Genomic DNA, 19666 nt, shown 5'->3' with positions numbered 1-19666 from the left:
TTTAAGGAAGATAAACTTCCTATTGGGTTTTTGAACCATCCTCGTGAATTAAATGGACAAATAATAAATAAATTATGTCCCTGCTCAGCAAGTCTACTGAATGCTCTAAAAAACAGTATAGTCAAGTGCTCATTTTCTGTTGGACTATGTAGCCTTTGAGTTACTTCTTTGGAATCTAATTGGTATCATGGCTCTCGGACTCTGGAGGAGTTTCTCCAGAAGTGTGGGACCAGCTTCCTCTGTTAGTAATGAACTCCCAGCTGGCTCTCTAGAGGCACTGGAAGTGTTGAACTGCTGCTGTGGGGAGCCGTGGGAGAGAACGCAATCTTATCCTGCTGTCCCTTCAACGGCTGTCACCCCATTGACCCTAGTGGAGTCACACTGATGTAGGTGGGCAGAGAACTGGGCACTTCACCAGCATTGTTCCCATCATTAATCAGCTGCTGTGTAATAGATCATATTTTCCATCCTAATGGGTACGTTAGGATTACCATTAAGAACAGCTGCACCATGTTGATTCCGGGCTGCCAAGTGTGTCCAGTTGGCACAACACATTCTTGGGTGACTTCACTTGAGGCTGACAAATCCGTTCCCAACATTGTCCTGAAAGGGCAAGGCTTGATTTTGAAACTTATTTTTTTTATTTCCCTACCTGCTTGTTCCTAGATGGCTACAGGAGGGGTCCCAGCAGACTTCCCTGGAAATTCTCATTGCAGCTCAGGTGGTATAAAGCCCAGTCTTGTAGACCCTGGATTCTCCTTGAGGGTTTCATGCAGTTGCAGAGATTTTTATGCATCTTCAACATCTCAAGGGGCATATCTTCAGGTGGGTGTTTTTATCAGCCACTTCATCATTTAAATCCAAAATACAGTGCTAGAAGAGGCCAATATCTTTTGTAAGGCCTTAACAGGGATGCAATTTGTTTAATCACAAAGGTACAGGGGATACTAACAAACCTAAAAGACTAGACAACATGATTAAAACTGGCAAACAGTATAACGTGAAATGACAAGAGCTATCAAACTGCATGCTATGGTATAATATTATACAGGCAGTGCTTTAAGCAGGTTTTATTGAGTGTGTTATGAGATCACACAGAGACCCCCAATAAGGGATCAGATTCTTCCAATTGGTCCAAGACTGCACACTGCCATTGTGCCTGCTAGAGGTGGGTGATCTGGTCCAGATCAGGTAAGGACATCTGCCTTCTTCCACAGCCCTCCATGGACATGGTGGGTCATATTCTCTGCTGGTGTAATTCCATTTAAGTCAGTGGTGTTACACCAGTGGAGAATTTGGTCCAGAGTGTTGCAAAATGTCAGCAGCTGGGACTTGAACGCCTGTGGATCCGAGAGGCTCAGGCTGGACTTGGCTAACAGGGTGTGTCTGAAATACTGCCTTAGTGAGTGTGATCACAGTTCCTGCTGGCTCCAGCCACTCTAGCAGCTTTTTACTTGCAGTAAAGGGAGTTCTTTAGCTCTGGCTACCTACGGAGGTCACCATTACTGTAGTATCTGAGAGCTCGTGTGCTGAAGGCCTGACTATCCTATGTTCATTCCCCAGGATGAACTTGGTATCTGTGCATATGCAACCATGTTTCATCACGTAGGCATGCCCAGATTTAGGGGAAAGCTCACACAGGGTCTGAACCTGGTAGCTAGAACCTGGCTCTTTGTTTTGAATTTTCTAGAATACCTACTGCCATAATATCTAGATGCCAGGGTAGCAAGGCTAGCTAACTGGGTCCAATCTGTTCTGGCTCGAAAAAGTGTTGGAATACTATCGGATGGGCTATTTGTCCGGTATTCTTCATCTGGCCATAAACCAGAAGTCTCAGCAATTCTGTGCGAACATCCCTCCTGAGACTTCAGCCTGGTATGACAGAAACGTTTGATACTGCTGCGTAGGGCCAAATGCCGTGCTTCTTTATATCCTGATGTCAGCGAGGCTGCAGGGGGGCAGAGTCATTTTATTATATCACACGATGTCTTCAAAGCCCTGTACAAGCACTATTGAATTAGTCCTTGCAACACTCCTGGTTGGGAAAGGGGAAGGGAGAGAAGTATCATTCCCCACTGTACAGACAAGGAACTGAGATGAAGAGGTTCCCATGACTTTCCAAAGGCCACATAGCAAATCAGTGGCAAACCAGGACTAGAACTCAGGCACTGCTGGTTTCCCCGCCAGTGCTCCAACCACTACACACAGAGGTCTCCTACAAGGCTGAAGTGCCTATTCAAGCTAAACTCTGAACCTTCACTCATCAGCCCAGTGCCTATGTATGCAGCACAATTGTTTGGCTCTTTAGACATTGTCAGTGGTTGAAGCACTCCCTTCAGTACTGCACTTACTCAGGAGCAGCAAACCAAAGGGAAGCTTTTTTAGAGAGAAATATTTACGCTCTCGGAATAATAGTCACACCATCTGCAATCTTTCAGTACTTCTTTATTTAAGAATAAGGTAAGTCTCAGAGCTTAAATTGTCCTGACTTTTGCCTAGATTTTTCCATTGTACCTGTTGAAAGGTACCATAATTTTTTGTTTTTTTATTTTGCAACAAGCTGCAAAATATCCTGGTGCTTCCTAAGAGCTCTGTGTGACAAGACACTGATGAATCATGTTGATAATGTATTACAGCGTCCAACACCTCGCACAATAGGACCCCAACCTGATTGGCCGCTATGTCCTACTGCAGGATTAATGTGTAATGCAATTAGCAAAACAGCTATTCTTAAACAGATCCACTAGAGAGCAGAGAACTCTGTGTGGACCGGAGTGTGGAGGTGAACAAAGCGTTAAATACCCTGGCAAAGCAGCTGCTGTTGACCTTCTGCTCTGAGGCACCACTAAACAAAGCTCCTGTTACAGCTGAACTCTAGCACCAACTTCTGCAGCCTAAGGGATCCTCTCAAAAGTTCACATGCGCTTGTGAATACCTCGGTGTCGATGCAGAATGATCAAAGATGCATTGGAGGAGTTCTTCATAAAAATCCACTAAGCGACTACATTATCCTCCTTCTTATCTCACCTCTGCTGCAATACAGCTTAAGCACTCAACAGTGTCTACGAATTGTGTACTGTGACAGCTGCTACTGACATGATTCATAATCTTCTCACTGACTGTTCCCTTGTGCTCCTCTGGTCTGTTTGTATCTACCTGTTGTCTCTGTCACAGACTGTGAGCTCTTTAGGGCAGGTACAGTCTTTTCAGTATGAGTATGTATAAGGCCTAGAACAATGGAGCCCTGATCTCTGACTGGGGCCTTCAGGTGCTGCTGTGATACAAATAACTATAGGATACAAAGAGCTATGTTAATGAGACATCAATATGATTATGACTAGAGATGGGCCCAGACCAGAGCACCAAAACCACAGCTGAATATCCCAATTTGTCTTAGTTTGTAACAGGCTGGACAGAAACTACAGATCTAAACACCCCTGAATTCTTGGGATAATTGGGTTCAAAGAATTTCCAGATCAGAACGTGACAGTTAGGGTCTAATCTCCTATTATGAGCCTAACAGGCAAGAGAGGAACTTCCACATAACACATTTGTGCTCCATTGCGAGACATACCCCATCTAGGCCTGTACTGTGCTGTGCAGAGTATGGCTGTCCGACTATGTCACGGCATTATGTGTGTTCTCATGTTGCTCTATCCTCTGATATGTGAGGCACAAGATTGCAAACAGATGTCACACTGCAATGTGCAGGCTCCCACTGAAGACTTGGTAGGATGCCTGGCCTTTTTTTGTTTGTTTTTTGCGCCTGTCTTTCTGGAAGTGTTTACAGCCTGTATTGATAGTTGCTCTTTGGTCAGGTTGGTCCTTGGCTATGTCTTTGAAGGTATTGATATTTACGCTGCCTGAGGTGAGATTCTGCCGAAGGGTGTCTTTGAAGCATTTTTTGTTGATTCCCTTCTGTGCTTTCCGAGTTTCAGCTCATCATAGAAAAACTTTTTTGAGAGTCTGTCATTGCCCATCCTGATCACATGACCTGAGCCTGGATTGTGTGCATGCTGGTTGTGTGAACTCTTTCAAGAATGCGAATATTTGTCACTTTATCTCACCAATGGACCTTCAGAACAGAGCAGAGACCATGCATGTGACATTTTTCAAGCTGCTTTGTGTCTGCAGAGAACTGTCCATGTTTCACACCCATATAAGAGGGATGCTGTGCTATCTATGCTCATTCCCCAGAAGTTTTAACGATGCAGATGAGATCAAATGGAGATGAACAAACCAAAGGTATTTTGGATCCATGTTCCCATTTGATCTGGGACCCCAAGTTTTAGATGGGGAAGCAGTTTGGGATAAATGGGTTTGGCCCTTCTACTTTTCAAATGGAGATGGGGGCATTTAGGGGAAAACTAACCACCTGGGGTAGATTGGATCTGGTCTCCATTTCATCTAACCTCCGTCCAAATGTTTACACGTGTTTACAATGTTTACACAAACAAAAGGTTCTGGTTTGCGTGCATCTGAGAAGAAATCAGAACAATCAGCATTTACTTTATACGGTGCTTATTGCCTTCCAAGTACGCTATAGATATGAATTCACACTGGCCTACAGTGGGGTGCATATGAGAAGGAGCTGAAGCTTTTGCTTGGAATTTCCCTGATTCTTATCACAAGTGGACCCAGATGAAAAACTCTGTTGGGATCAAGGCTGCAAAGTCTGGGACTAGGAAATATATTTGTGGCAGAGGAGACTTTGCAAATGTTGTGAACAGTGGGCCAGCCCCCCAACCAGGACACATGCCATTCCCCGCCACCCCCAAAGCAATAATTAGGAAAACATTTGTAGTGTTGCCAATATTTGATATTTTTCTTAAAGCCCCAGCTCCTGGAATTTTGGGAATACATGAGAATCTCGGCTTGCTGGCTTGCTTGCTTTCCAGCTAGGTAGCTGGCCCTGGTGGTTGCTGAGAAAAACTTGAAAACATGACCCGAGCGTTACCAAAAGGCTCAGAAAGCAGAAATCTACTAGACCTCAACACTTTTTTTTATCTCATGATTTTTTAGTGGCGTGACTCATGGTTTTTTGAATGTTGGGAGTAGGTAATATTGTATTTTGTCTTTATTTGTATTGCAGTAGCCCCTGAGACACCCCCCCCCCCCAGTCATGAAGCAGGACCCTGTTCTGCTGGGTGCTGCACAAACACAGAACAAAAAGATGGTCCCTTCCCCAGGGAACTTACCATCGAAGGCTATGGCTGCTCCGGGGCTGGCCCTAGAGCAAATGGCGCCCCAGGTGAGGAGCATCTTTAGCGCCACTCCCCTTCGTTAAACTTTTGAATACCTTATTTTGTATTGCATTGGTAGCCCATTTCACAACTTTGCTGCACGATTTGCACACATAATTTCTCCCTGTCATATAAGATGATAAAATTGCATGCTAGGGTCTATAAATCTGTATTTATTCATGCCATATATAAGCGAATAAAAAAATTGTTTCCTCTAAGCTTGTAGAAACTTTTAAATTTTCTACGTACTAACATCACGAAATTGAACTGTGCACCAACACTGAGTGGACCAGTATTAAATCGTGTTACAGTAGGTGACAGCCTTAGAATGTTAACACTAGTCCTTCAGTTCAAAAGGGCGCTTTTCTCACCTTTGCCTTCACAAACTGAAGCAAAGTATCGGAGAGATCCAAAGACTGGCCAATGGCATTTTCAAACAATAAAGTAGCAAGTGATGTCAGTCTCTCCATCACAATATTGCCGCTGGATTCTTACTTCACTTTGTTCTTATATCTCACTGTCTGACTGGTGACGCCCTGCCCCTTATATGCCTGCAAGGGCATGGCTGACAACAGTCTAGGAAGTTCAAGGAAAATGTAGTTCTCAGAAAGTCTGGAAGAGTCCATGAGATTCTACAAAGATCCAGAACATTCTAGAAGCTTAGTGAAAAATGACTCCACATACGGAATGCCCGAAACATGTTACTTCAAACATTCTATTCTCTCTTTTGCCGCTAACAACAAAAAGAGCCCCCCCCCCAAGCCTGGCGCCCCCCAAGCCTGGCGCCCCCCAAGCCTGCACCCCAGGTGGTCACCTAAGTCCAGCCTTGGTCTATGCTACAAACTTTTTTTGGCATAGTTATGTTGGTCAGGGGTGTAAAGAAGGTATGATCCTGAATGACACAGCTGTGGCTGTAGAAGCCCCTAGTTTAGATGCAATTACACAAGTCCAGCTACACTTTTACCGATATAGGTGGTTTTGCTCAGGGGGTGGGGGAGGCTATATATCAGTACAAAGTGCAGCTTTACCAGTATAACTGCATCCACACTAGGACCACTCTGCTGGTCTAGTATATCAGTATAGCTTATATGGGTAGAGAAGCAGACCTAACTTGAGTAGAAGACAAAAGGTACAGAGGTAAGGCTGTGGTGGATACACACAAACAGACAGAGGAACACAAGGAAACAATACTGATTTTGTTCCCTGCACTCAGCCCTTAGACATCTGCAAGAAGATCTCACTACATCTGTACAAAAATAATTCTCAACTATCCCCAGACACAGTGTTTTACTGGTTTCAGAGTGGTAGCCATGTTAGCCTGTATCCGCAAAAACAATGAGGAGTCCTTGTGGCACCTGAGAGACTAACAAAAAGCTGATGCCCAAATAAATTTGTTAGTCTCTAAGGTGCCACACGGACTTCTCAGTGTTTTACTGGTGACAGATTACAGTGATAGGTTGTCTCCACTATCTGGTCCTGATGACATGAATAAAATGACTCTGTGTTGTATTTGGAACTCTCATGAACTATGAAGGGCAGGTCTCTCGAGGTTCATAGGTTCAGTCTGGCTCAGAGAAGATTAATAATGCTTAGCTCTTATGTGGTGCTTCTCATTAATAGATTCAAAGCTCTATGCAAAGGAGGTCAGTACCAGTATCACCCATTTTTTTACAGCTTGGAAAACTGAAGCACAGAAGTTTGGTTGAGATCATCCAAACATTATCCTTCCAGATGGTGGTATCTGAACCTCTGGTGTCTGCCTAACTAGACAGAAATCTGCATGCAGAGATTCCTGCCAGATTTCAACTATGTCTGGTTGGCCAATGATTAGAGCAAGTAGCTGAGAGGTGGCCCTACTGAGCTCTGTTCCATTGAGCTGATGGGCAATATGCTTGGGGTCTGGTTCTTCTGCACCTTACACTCTCTGTCATCATTAACACCTGCTCAGTGTGGCTCTGCAACACTTCCATTCTCCTCTGGCACATATGGACTTGCTTTGCAGTGATGTAAATGACCATGCAAGGTGCAAGGCAGTGGAAAATCAATCCCTAGATGCCCGTGCCTCTATTTATCCATCTGTGGAATGGGAGGGCGAATATATGTCTGTTTCCCAGGGGGTCCATGCAAACGAGCTCTTGAGATTAGAGGATGAAAGAGGCTATGTAAGTGCTGAGTCTTAATGTAACATGATGGCTCCAGTGTTTCACAGTTTTGGCTTTTGCTGTATCTTATTAATTGATTCTTATCTTCCTACCTCCCTGTCCTAGGCTATGAGTCTAGAAAGGAGCTCAAGGAATACTCATGCAGCAGAGAAGGGGAAATTCCCAAGGAGAAAAGTAGGTGTGACGTTTCACTCCATATTCTTTATGAAAATATGCTTGATATGAATATGACATAACTGAGATATACTTTATGCAAGATGGCGCATATAAGATATCATTGGGAAGGTTATGATTTACTGAATGTGATTATCCAATTTGTATGCCTCTATCATTTCTGTATCTGAATTTATGAATATTGACCATGTATCTGTATGTCAAATGTGTTACTTTGGGTGTCACCCCAATTAGCCCTTCAGGTACAACAATGGAAAAGCCAGTCAGGGCTAATGGGCTATTAGCAAAGACAATGGACGTGAAAGAGCTCAGTCTTCCTGTGGACCCTCCAGACAGCCTACAAGTAATGGCTGCCACATCCCTACCGAGACATGGGTCTGAGTCACCTGGTACTGGTCCCATCCCTTCGAATGCCAGTGTTCTTCCACTGGGAGACAAAGAGTACCCGCCATACACAAGAGCTGTATAAGGCAGGGGAGTGACATCTTCGTGGTTCTCCTCTGCCTCCCCACCCAAAGAAAGAAAAGGAGTACTTGTGGCACCTTAGAGACTAACATTTGTTTGAGCATAAGTTTTTGTGAGCTACAGCTCACTTCATCAGATGCATATAGTGGAAAATACAGTGGGGAGATTTTATATACACAGAGAACATGAAACAATGGGTGTTACCATACAGACTGTAACAAGAGTGATCAAGTAAGGTGAGCTATTACCAGCAAGAGAGTGGGGGAGATGGGCAAACCTTTTGTAGTGATAATCAAGGTGGGCCATTTCCAGTAGTTGACAAGAACGTGTGAGGAACAGTGGGGAGGGAGGGAGAAATAAACATGTGCTAGCAATGCCCCTCTGCCATGTACATTGGCCAAACTGGACAGTCTCTACATATAAGAATAAATGGACACAAATCAGACGTCAAGAATTATAACATTCAAAAACCAGTCGGAGAACACTTCAATCTCTTTGGTCACTTGATTACAGACCTAAAAGTGGCAATTCTTCAACAACGAAAATTCAAAAACAGACTCCAATGAGAGACTGCTGAATTGGAATTAATTTGCAAACTGGATACAATTAACTTAGGCTTCAACAAAGACTGGGAGTGGATGTGTCATGACACAAAGTAAAACTATTTCCCCATGTTTATTTCCCTCCCCACTACTGTTCCTCACATGTTCTTGTCAACTGCTGGAAATGGCCCACCTTGATTATCACTACAAAAGGTCCCTCCCTCCCAGCTGTATTTTCCACTACGTGCATCCGTACAAGTGCTTTTTTCTTTTTGCGGATACAGACTAACACGGCTGCTACTCTGAAACCCACCCAAAGAGACACTGACAAACACCTGGAAGCAAGAACTGAACTGAGGGGAGAAGGGTTGAACCCAGGCTGGGAGGGAGTCCAGTCTGTGAGTGGAAATACCTGAAGTCTCAAGCTGCAGGCCAGCGCAGCTGCCTTTCAAGACTTTCTGTAATCTACCTGTGACAATATTTAGTGTGAGAAATTACTATTTGTAACCAATTTCTTTAGTGAAACAAGCTTAGCTTTCATGTTTCATTTGCTTAATAATCTGTTTTGTTGTGTCTGTTATCTCTTACAGTCACTTAAAATCTGCCTTTTATAGTTAACAAATTTATTTCTTGTTTATAATATAACCCCATTTGTGCAATTCATAATTGGGGGTCAGGGAGGGGGGGGAAGAGGCTGTGCACACTTTCTTCTACATTGAGGGAGGAGGCAGATATCATAATATACTTTTGGGTTTGCACTTGAGTGCTGGGGCAAGTCCCTTACACTGAGTCTTCCCAGACCTGTTCTCGGTGTCTGTTTCATTTCACAGTTGAATGTGGCCCTGCCTATGTGTGTGCTGGAGGAGGCTTAAGAGCCTGGTTCAGCAAGACAGGTGAAAAGAGTGCCCAGGCTGGCAGAACAGAGACGCTCAGTGGTATCTCAGCACATCAGGTGGCATCTTGAATGGGGGCAACCCGTCACAGTAGGGTACTGACATAATCACTTTAGGTACCATCAGTCTCACAAACACACCTTTTCTGGGCACTGAACTGAAATGCCAGTCAATAGTGGAGTGGAGGGAAAGGTTACTGGTGCATAGTGGTAGGTAATGACTCCGTGCCCAAAGTAGGTGGCCAATTAAATTGCTGATTAAAGCACTGCAGGAGTTAAGAAAGGAAGCACTTGACCTAACATCCTCCTGCTTTTTTTTATTTCATGTGAGAGCTTTATAAATTTCCCCCCAAATTAACTATTTAATATCACCTAATCAGTTAATTGAATTAGCTAATTAGATCATTTAATGGAATTTCTAAAGAACAGATTTAGAACCTGTTAAGGAGTCTTTAAACACTTTTTATCTTGAAAACAGGGCACCCAACATCTCCTGACAGCCAGTGATTTGTGTTCATTCAGCAACTTACAACAATCACTGTTATCAGCAGAATATTTCTGAAAATCACTAATAAGGCTCCATCCAGCCCCAGAGGTGCTGCTACAATTACCCAGGCTTGAAAGATCAGGGAGAACCTCTCTTGCTCTAATTTCTGACCATTAGATCTCCCTGAAAATCTCTGAAAATAAAACGCTCAACACAATTTTTTAACAAAATCAGATTTAGGGGAGAGAACTGCTGAAGTAGCCAATTGCCTTCCAATATTTGAAACAGTTTGCTAGCCTGTGGCATTTTCTCAGCTTGCTGCTGATGGTGTGTTTAAGTGGCAGTGAATGATGGAAAACCACTCCCTCTTCCACTGCTGCAGTGGTACTGACAGTGATCAAAGTTCCATATCTACCTACCTATAGCTGTCACACATGTGTGTAGACTCAGCACCTGCTGCTCTTTAACGCTCCCTAAAGCAGGAGTGTGGCAAGTGAGGGTTGTGTGTGCAGAATAAAAATAGCACTGGGAGCGAGCCATGGGGTATAAAATGCTCAGCATTCCTGAATGAAGGGGCCTGTTAATTCAGAGCAGGGCTTCAAAGATTTCATGCTCTTAGGCCTTGTCTACACTACAGAGTTTTGTCTACTAAAATCAGGTTTCATTGGCAAAACAGTGGAGGTGTCCACACTGCAGTCATCCTTCTGCCGAGAAAACGATCCTGCCTTGCCCACAAAATTAAACCACCTCGACGAGAGGCATAGAACTTTTTGCAGCAAAGTTATATCGACAGCGTGTCAGTGTAGATACCGCGTTTTGTTACGTCGCTGGAAATGGCCTCCAGAAGGTGTCCCTCGTCGCCCATCCTGACTGCACCCAGGTATGCAGGCATCCGCCCCTCCCCCTTTAAAGGCCCAGGAATTTTTGGAATTCCACTTCCTGTTTGCCACGCAGCAAACGCTCTCCCACTTGGAGAATCTCACCCAGTGTCTCTGCCTCCATTAGTGGAGCAGAAGCACGGGGCTCACTAACTGGCTTTCAAAAAAAATTCACTATCATGGCTATGGAATGATTTTCCTTCCCAGTTTAGCTGTAAGCCCTGATCTGAATTGGCATTCTCAGTTGGGTGGATGGCAGGAGCAAAGGAAACAGAGTCTTGGTGGGCACATTTGATTTGCCTTATTGGATTGGACCATTGGTCCATCGAGTCTGACCTCCTGCTTCATGGGGGAGTATAAAACCCCTGACAATGTAATTCACCAATTATGGAAGGAGTGCTGATCAATTTCTGGCCTCTGGGGGCAATCAGCTTGCACCCTGGGGTATGAGATCTGATTGCCTCTGCCTTAGAAGGCTTAAGTACAAGTATTTATGGTCATAAAATTTAGCTACAGTCTTTGACAGCCTGACCTCCTGTGGCTGTGAATTTCACAGCCAGTGTCTTTCACAGTGATTGTTTCAAGTTCAGCTGCCATTCATTTCATCAAGTGACCCCTTGTTCTCCTTATGGGGACAGTGAAAACTGGAAGGGTTGATCGATAATGACACTTAGCGCTTCTACAACACTACATTGTCAAAGAGCTGTACCGGCATTAGCTGATGAATCAATCATTCAGTTTCCACTAGACCCTTTATAAAATTAAACATAGTGGAAATCTTTACAAGGTCCGCATTTGTCAGCCCTTACCACAGAGATCTCCTACTTTAAGGACTTGTCCTTACTGGTGATTTTCCCCAATGTTAGCCAATAACTGTTACAGCTGCAATGGTGCAAATCCTACTGTAGACAGACAAAATTGGACTGGTGGAATGGACCTCTACTTAAAACCAGCGTAACCTCAACCAGTGCAAATTATGGCTTTCCTTTTTTACATTGGTGCAGTTATGCTGGGGGCTGGACAGTGACTGCTGAATCCCAAGAATAACCAAGGCATACAGGTAGGAGATAGCTCAAATCCTGTGCAATAAGCATTGCTGACCGGTGGATGATGATTCCCTTTCGTGGCAACTTTTGAGGTTTCAAAATTTGGTTTAGTTCCATATTGTAAACAAAACCTTTTGAACATGTGTGTGTTTTCATGTTCTGTAGCCTGGTAGCTGGACGCTGGGTTGGGATATAGAAGATCCAGGTTACAAGGCTCTTCTCTGCCTCATGAATTTAGAGGCAGAGTTCTTCATCCCAGATCACTCTGAATTGCGTGGAGAAGGGACTTGAACCTGGTTTCCCATGCCAGTGCCCTAACCCTCAGGCTTCAGAGCGTGAAGGAGGTTCTTGAGCTGAAATATTTTTTGACAAAGTCTTCGCTGAAACTGAACCATCACCGTGAAACGTTTTAGCTTCAATGAAACAGCGTATTTCACCGAAATCTGATTTGGTCAAAAATGTTCCCATATGCTCTAGGAATAAATAGAAGGGACTATCTCATTGTATTTCTGTACTGAGCCTAGCACATTAGGGCCCCGATCTTGGCTGGAGCCTCTAGGCGCTACAGTAATAAAACTAATTAATAATTAGTCAAGGATTGGTTGTGGTTTGCTACCTGCCTCACAAGTAAATATTTACAGTTTGGAGGACATTCTGTAACACACATGTTAGACACGTGTCATAGGACCCCTGAGAAGTAGATAAATATTTATCCCTGTTATACAAGTGGGCAAACTGAAACATAGACTTGCCCAATGTCACAGTAGAAGTCATTTGTACAGTAGAAGTTTATTCCTAAGGCTCCCAAGTTCATGCTTCAACCACTACATACACTCCTTTCCTCTCACTTTATTACAGGTAACAAAACTTTGTGTGAGAAATCCATCTCATGGGCTGACTTGAACCATCCATATGATATGAAAATCAGACACCAAGATCAAACATTTCCGTCACAAAAATTCTATCCAGTGACCATATGCAGTACTAACAAATTTATTTGGGAATGCATCCGATGAAGTGTAGCTCATGAAAGCTTATGCTCAAATAAATTTGTTTAGTCTCTAAGGTGCCACAAGTACTCCTTTTCTTTTTGCGAATACAGACTAACACGGCTGCTACTCTGAAACCTGTCATATGCAGTACTGGATCTGTCCGATATAGTTTCAACAAATGTATGCACCAGTGCCATTCTGGCAGCTTGGTACAATGGAAGTTTCATTCGTTGCATTTCACACTATTATTCCGCTTCTTCTTTCTAACAGAGCTGAAATTCTACACCCAGAATAAGAACAGAGTAGCAGCCAGAAGTGCCCCAAATGGCACATTTTCCTCTATAGCCACTTGCAGAAGAAGCTGAGTTGCTACTCCAGGTAACTGCTATTTCCACTATTGTAATAACACTCTTCCCAACAGCTGCCATTGTAACAATGCAATTATGAGGGCCATATGGCACCCAGGCAACAGCCCTGGTTATAATAACTTCACGTAACCCTTCAGACTGCAGGTTTCTTCATGGTCATATATTGTTGTTATTACCTGCATATTTATTAAGGGAATAGGGTTTTTTTTGTTTGTTTTCAATATCTAGTGGAGCTGTCATAGAGTGTTGTGGTGTTCCCTCAATAATCTTTGATCTTGCTTAAAATATTTGCTCCAGCTACATCAAACAGATGTTAACTTAAAGACAAAATGAGATGAAATATTTAATGTTAAAATATTGTCACTGGACATTTAATGGTTATTGGATGCTGACCAGAAGAAGTAGCTCCATTAACTGTTTTTAATTAAAATACAAATCACATAATTTAGTAAATTATAAGTGTCAAAATATTGCTGGAAGATGAAATATCAGACAATAATATATCACCTTAAGTGCTTCAATTTCCAATGCAAATATTATGGTATAAAATGCTATGTATGTTTCCTAAGAAGAAATACGGTAGGGCAGGCAAAGAGAGTGTGGTGATGTGTGTGGATGGGGACGTGTGCTGGGGGTGGGGGGAGGGAATGCTGGGAAAGTGGGTGTGGTTGTGGGGATGATGCTGGGAATGTGGATGGATGGGAAGATGGGAAGATGGCGTGTCTACACTGCCCCACAGTTTGGACTATAGGGACATGATAACGGTGTGCACCAAAGTGCAGCACTATAACCCCCTGTGTGGATGCCGCAGGCACAAATTAAAAGCTTCCTAGTTTGCATTAATGGTAGTCCTCTTCAAACAGGATTACATTAATGTGAACTAGGAACCTTGTAGTTTGCACCTGCAGAATCCACACAGGGAGTCATAGTAAAGCACATTGCTGCATACAGCTATTCACGCCCCACAGACTGGACTGGAGGGCAGTGCAGGCATAGCCTAAGGTTAAAATACCAACCTCTGGCTTGCATTCTCTTTCTGATTCATTATTTATTTATTTTTAAATGTTATTTTCTTTTTCAAAATAACACAAGAACAAGTGCACCGAGCAGGGCATGTTCCCTCCTTACACTGTCGCTCAGAGTTGTGTTGCTGGCCCATGAAAGCGTTAGCGTTGCTCTATTAAGTCGTCCCCTGCAATGTATATTTCTTAGCTATGCCTGTTTCGTTAGCAAAGAGGGAAGCTGAATGCAGGCTAAGTGGTCCATTTTCTGCACTGTGATTAATTTTGAGCATGCGAAGTGTTACTGCTTTCCAAAACTGCAAGCTCCCAACAGATTACCAAATTCTTAATTTTCCCTTAGCAAGATCAGCTGCAAAGCTATACAAAGCACTCACACAAGAGCTACGAGCCCCTTCAGTTCTTTCTGACAATTTCACCCTCCTCGTTTTTTCAGCAAAATATATATATAGCTATATCTTCCATCGTCATAAATGGAGAAGCTCAATGAATGTGATGGATCAGGAGTGACAGCAATCAGATTGCCAGGACCTTTCTCCTACACGTGTGTACATATGAACACATCCTTTAACATACGAATATCCATCAATCCATAGGGCATTGAGCCACTCTCAAAATATCTTGATTTCCAGGGACAAATCAAAACACAGACATCAATGAGAATCCCTTTATACTTAGTCTAAGATCCTGATTTTTGTTCCCACTCACCTTAAAATTGTTGAAATGGATCATTAGTACAGGCTGGATCTGGCTCCCTTTTACTTCCTCAGCAAGAACAGAGGGGGAGGGGACGAAGGGAATTTTAAAAAAGAACTGGAAGAATAGCCTTCCAGCTGGCAGCTCCGACTGGGTCTCCCTCCGGGAAATGAATGCATTATATTAATTGTGATACACCAAGCTACCTTGTGCATATATCACTCTCCAAAATGTTTTTAAAAGTTCATTAACTTCTTGTGGAAAGTTGTGGCTGCGTCAGTTGCCTCGGAGTGGTTCTTGTCGAGTCTCGGCCCTGACAGGAGACTACTTTATTGATTTAGACGGGTCTATTAGGAAGTGTAGGTCTGCTGGGATATATAAAAGGCAAAGCTTCACTCTTCTGAACATTTCCTTAGTGCCGCACTTTAAACATGGCATGGGGAAGCATGCTTTGAATGCCTTAGCTGCTTTTTACCAGTTGGACTTCAGGTTGAATGTTTCAACTTGGTTAGCAGCCTGTAAAGGACGACAATAAAAAGGGAATTCGGGAGTGTTGCGGAGAGGGGAAGGATGTGATACATCCAGAGTTTCTTGTTCTGCTTTTGAGGCTTTGTTTTTAACCAGTAATAGAACTGTCTTATGTCCACTGAGGATTGTGACCCATTTGTCCAAGAGATAATTGCTCATCCTTGAAATAAACAATACACTTTCTTCAAATGTAAGGAACGTACATATTAAAAAGGCGAGGAGGGGGAAGGGCAACGGCGAGATAATCTGCTGCCAGGAGTCTCTGTTGCTGACATGCTCTATGGATCCACAGTTCACCTTCAGCAGGAGGCATTTATGAAATAAAGCAGCAACAACTACAGAAAAATAAATAGGCTTCCACACAGCTTGGTCTAGCTTTATTTGCCTTGTTTGTCAGTGTCTGTACTCTGTGAAACTCTATGCAGCACATCTAGTGGTTGAATAATATCCTGTAAGGAAACATAGTATTATAGCTGCCATGAGTTTCTTTTCCATGTGGTCAAAGTTTAATTTAAGTTTGGTTCTAAGGCCCAGCTCTCATGTTTCCCCATAGGAAGAAACCACAGGGAAGCTCCCAAGTTAGGCAAAAAAGTGAGGCGAAAGAGTTTCCAAAACGCCGTGTTGTCTAGAGGAATGCCTTGGCTGCCATGGATCGGACGTGGGGGTGGGGCCTGCCTAATGCATAGACGTTCTGAGAATGAGTGGGAAATTCTGCAGGCTTTTCCCTGAAGAGGAAGGGTGGCCTAGTGGCTAGCACACTGGTGTGCAATTTGTAAGACCTGGGTTCAAGTCCCTTCACTGCAGACCGCCTGTGTGACATTGGGCAAGTGACTTAGTCTCTCTTGGTTCTCACCTCTGCCACTGTATCATGGGGATAACAGCACTGCCCAGGGGTGCCCATTAAAAAGTACAAAACAGTCAGATTCTACAGTGTAGAGGGCCATGTGAGTACCTCAGGTAGCTAAATCTTGGGGCATACTTAAAGGCTGTGCCATATACACAGTGGCTCTACATTCTCTGCAGAGCCAGTGCCCACCCATGCAACAGCAGCTTTGCCAATAATCTAGTTTGAACATCCTCTGGGTTTCTCAAAAATAAAATTTCTAAAGTGCCATCGTTCCCCCCACCTCAGTGTGCATTTCGGATGGATTTACAGAGCCTTGCTCATACCCTTCTGCATCTGCTGCTGGCTTACTGCACCTTGGGCATGATTGACAGGACCCGCTGCTGTTCGTGGGAGGTGCTGCCCTAAGCAGGTAGACTAATTGTCCACACATAGCTGGAAGCAATCCAGGTATGTCACCAGCTGTTCACTTGAGACACTGTCTTCCCTGAAGATTTTCTTCAGATCCTGTGACCCAAACCTCAACTGTCTAGCCTTTGAATTAGCAACTCACAGGAGTTGCCTGATTTAAGACATGGTTTTGCTCCCGCCGGCATCCAATGGAGTTTTCAAGTGTTGTGTTATGGCAGTTAGTAGGAGAGGTTGGATGAATAAAAGGACATTTTTAAGAGTTGAAGGCAGGTTTATAGCTGGCTTGGCCTCTGACAGGCACCCCCTTGGTGTCCTTTCATAGCCCAAAATCTTGCATCAGCAGAGAACCAGCTCAGGGTTGGATCCCCCTCGCACCAACATAAACTTTCCTGGATGTGATGCAATGCAGAAGCTCTTCCTCAGGGGAGAAGGTCTGTACGGGCAGCACACACCCACTTGAAAGTGTGAACTCAAGTTGGCTGCAACCTTTTTGAACAAAAATGGGCTTTGTCTGATTTTTTTCCCCCCATTCTATTTGCTAGGATTTGGAAGGAAATTCCCCCCAAATGTCTCCGTTTGAGATTTCTTGGTGGTTTTTTTCCGCCTTACTCTGCATCACCCACCCCCACCCTTTTTTAAATGGCAAAAAGAGAGGAAATATTCAAATTCTCCTTTTTTTAATTGAAAAATGGGAAAAACTCAAATTTTTGCTAAACATGTGCACCATTTTTAACCAGATTCAGTATTAATAGGTGGCAAAAGGAGGAGGCATTTTATTTTTTTCTGTGGTTAATTTGTATTTAATTGAGCCTAATACACACTTAGTTAATATATTAATGCAGACTACGGAACTCTGCCTGCTGTTAAGTTTGTTCTTTGGAGACTTTTTTTGCATATTGCCTAGCTGATGTATTCTGTTCCTCTTGAAGCCCTGCTCATGAGTCTCACTGGAAAGGGAAAGATGCAGGAGAGTAAAGGTTTGTTTCATATCCATAGGAAATTTTTTAATTACTATTTTGGCAGAGAACAAGTTTAACTGGTTTTTCAGTCACCAACTATAAGGTCATTGCTATCACGAGCCATAAAGAAGATACAGAGATGAGGTACTAAAGGATAGGGGCTGTGTTACCTCTGGTAATTTAACACCACTCTTGTAATCCTATGAGTCACCTGTGACTACTTTACAAATGCTGATGCACTTAGATAAGAGCCACAGAAAATGATCTAAATCAAAGCCGGAGAGCTGTAAACATTGTTGGAGGGGGTGAGGAGGAACTATTCTGGGAGTTGATCCATGTTTTATCTGAGGAGATGTAAGCAAGGTGTGCCTTCCCCTAGTGGCTCAAGGGTCCTGAGAAATTACCTGCTTCACACAACTGTGCCAGTGTGCTGATCGCTGCAGATTTGCAATGCGGGGTTCCATCACCCTCCTCTAGTTTTTGTGCTCACTTTTGCCAGTGGAAATGAGCTAAATCAGTTTAGAAGAATTCAGATTATGGGTATTCTGGAGTTTATGGGTGGGATGAATATTGCTACCTCTCACGGCAACCACAATCCAACTGGGTAGAATTCAGCCTGTGCGAAGGAATATAGGATATAGGATTGGACAGGACTTCCAGGGTCATCGAGTCCAGTCTCTTGCTAGTGTAGGCAGTCCTACCATACAGTCCCATTCAGAAGTTTATTGAGCTCTAAAGGGCCAGCACAAGGTATATGCACCACCAAAATCCCACTTAAGTCCTTAGGGATTCCAGCTACTTTGAATTCTGGGTACCACTCTTTTACTTTTCATGTCTAGACTAACTCCCACTCCTCCTACACAGCAGGCACAGTTTTTATTTTCAGGGCAATGCCAAATCCTTTAGAGGGCTAGAGGCTAAAAGTGGGGAAATGCTCCCTCTCCAGTTGGGCAGAAGTTTCGGGTGAGGATCCTAAACTGTCTGAACTCTGAGCAGATACACATCATGACATCAGCCCCAAAGATCCATGGGCTCCAGGATGCCATCCCCATGGTTCATCTTCACCAACATTGCGGTTAAAATCGGAATGAGGTTTTGATCAAAATTTTTCCACTGAAACTTGCCACTGTTTTTGGGGGGAAAATTGGGTTTTCAGTGCAACAAAGCGTCTGTGAAAACTTTTGATTTTCGGTTGAAAAACCTAGACAACTGAAAACTGAAATGTTTTGATTCAGATATCCCACCATGGTGCCTCATGTGAGTTGTAGTTTGGTTTCCTCATGTCCCTATTCTCCTCTATAGGCTCAGCTCCCCAGTTAGACAGCTAACTGCATGTTTTTCCCCTTGCTAGTTTGCTCAATTCTTTATTGTAATTGCCGAGAGGCAACAAGGTCTAGCAGATGTATCTCTGACTTGGAATCAGGAAACCTGGGTTCCCAGCTCCATCACTGACCTGTGGTGTGACCGTGCATGAACCACTTCACTTCACTTAGCGGTGCTTTGGCTTTCCCTTACACCCGCCATCTTGTCCATTGAGAGCATCTCTTGAAACGTGTGTGTCCAAAGTCAGCAAAATGGGTCCCTGGTCTCAGTTGGGACTTTGGGCTCTACCATAGTTCAAATAATACAGTATCTTACAAAATCTTCACATGAAAGTTCTTAGTATGATACTGACCTCCTTTGTAAAGTGCTTTGAGATCTACAGAGGGAAAACACTGTATAAGAGCTGGGTATTATTATTATGTATTGTTATGTAACATTTTATGAATCATCATTTCTATTTATTGGAGCTGGTGGGAAATACAGACTTTCCATCCCCTCGAAAATGCTGATGAAGCATTTTCTTCCATCATGAAACAGGATGAAAAGATGAAATATCAGAAACTTTTACCTAGTGGAAAGTTCCCCCAAAAAGATCTATTTGGAAATGTCCAAGTGAAAAATTTCAACATTTTAAATT

General features: G+C 43.4%; 1 long non-coding RNA gene across 1 annotated transcript; it reads left to right on the top strand.

The window, feature by feature from the left end:
* Positions 1–681: 681 nt before the first annotated feature.
* LOC122458555 lies at positions 682–16971 on the top strand. The gene is made up of 4 exons (XR_006278600.1): positions 682–825; positions 7511–7579; positions 13152–13259; positions 16625–16971. It is a non-coding gene; the product is annotated as an uncharacterized LOC122458555 (long non-coding RNA).
* Positions 16972–19666: the final 2695 nt, after the last annotated feature.

Source organism: Dermochelys coriacea, chromosome 2, assembly GCF_009764565.3.
Source record: "Dermochelys coriacea isolate rDerCor1 chromosome 2, rDerCor1.pri.v4, whole genome shotgun sequence".
In the NCBI taxonomy this organism is placed as follows: domain Eukaryota; kingdom Metazoa; phylum Chordata; order Testudines; family Dermochelyidae; genus Dermochelys; species Dermochelys coriacea.
The sequence above is the reverse complement of the archived record's forward strand: the minus strand, read 5'-3'. Positions and strand labels throughout refer to the sequence as shown.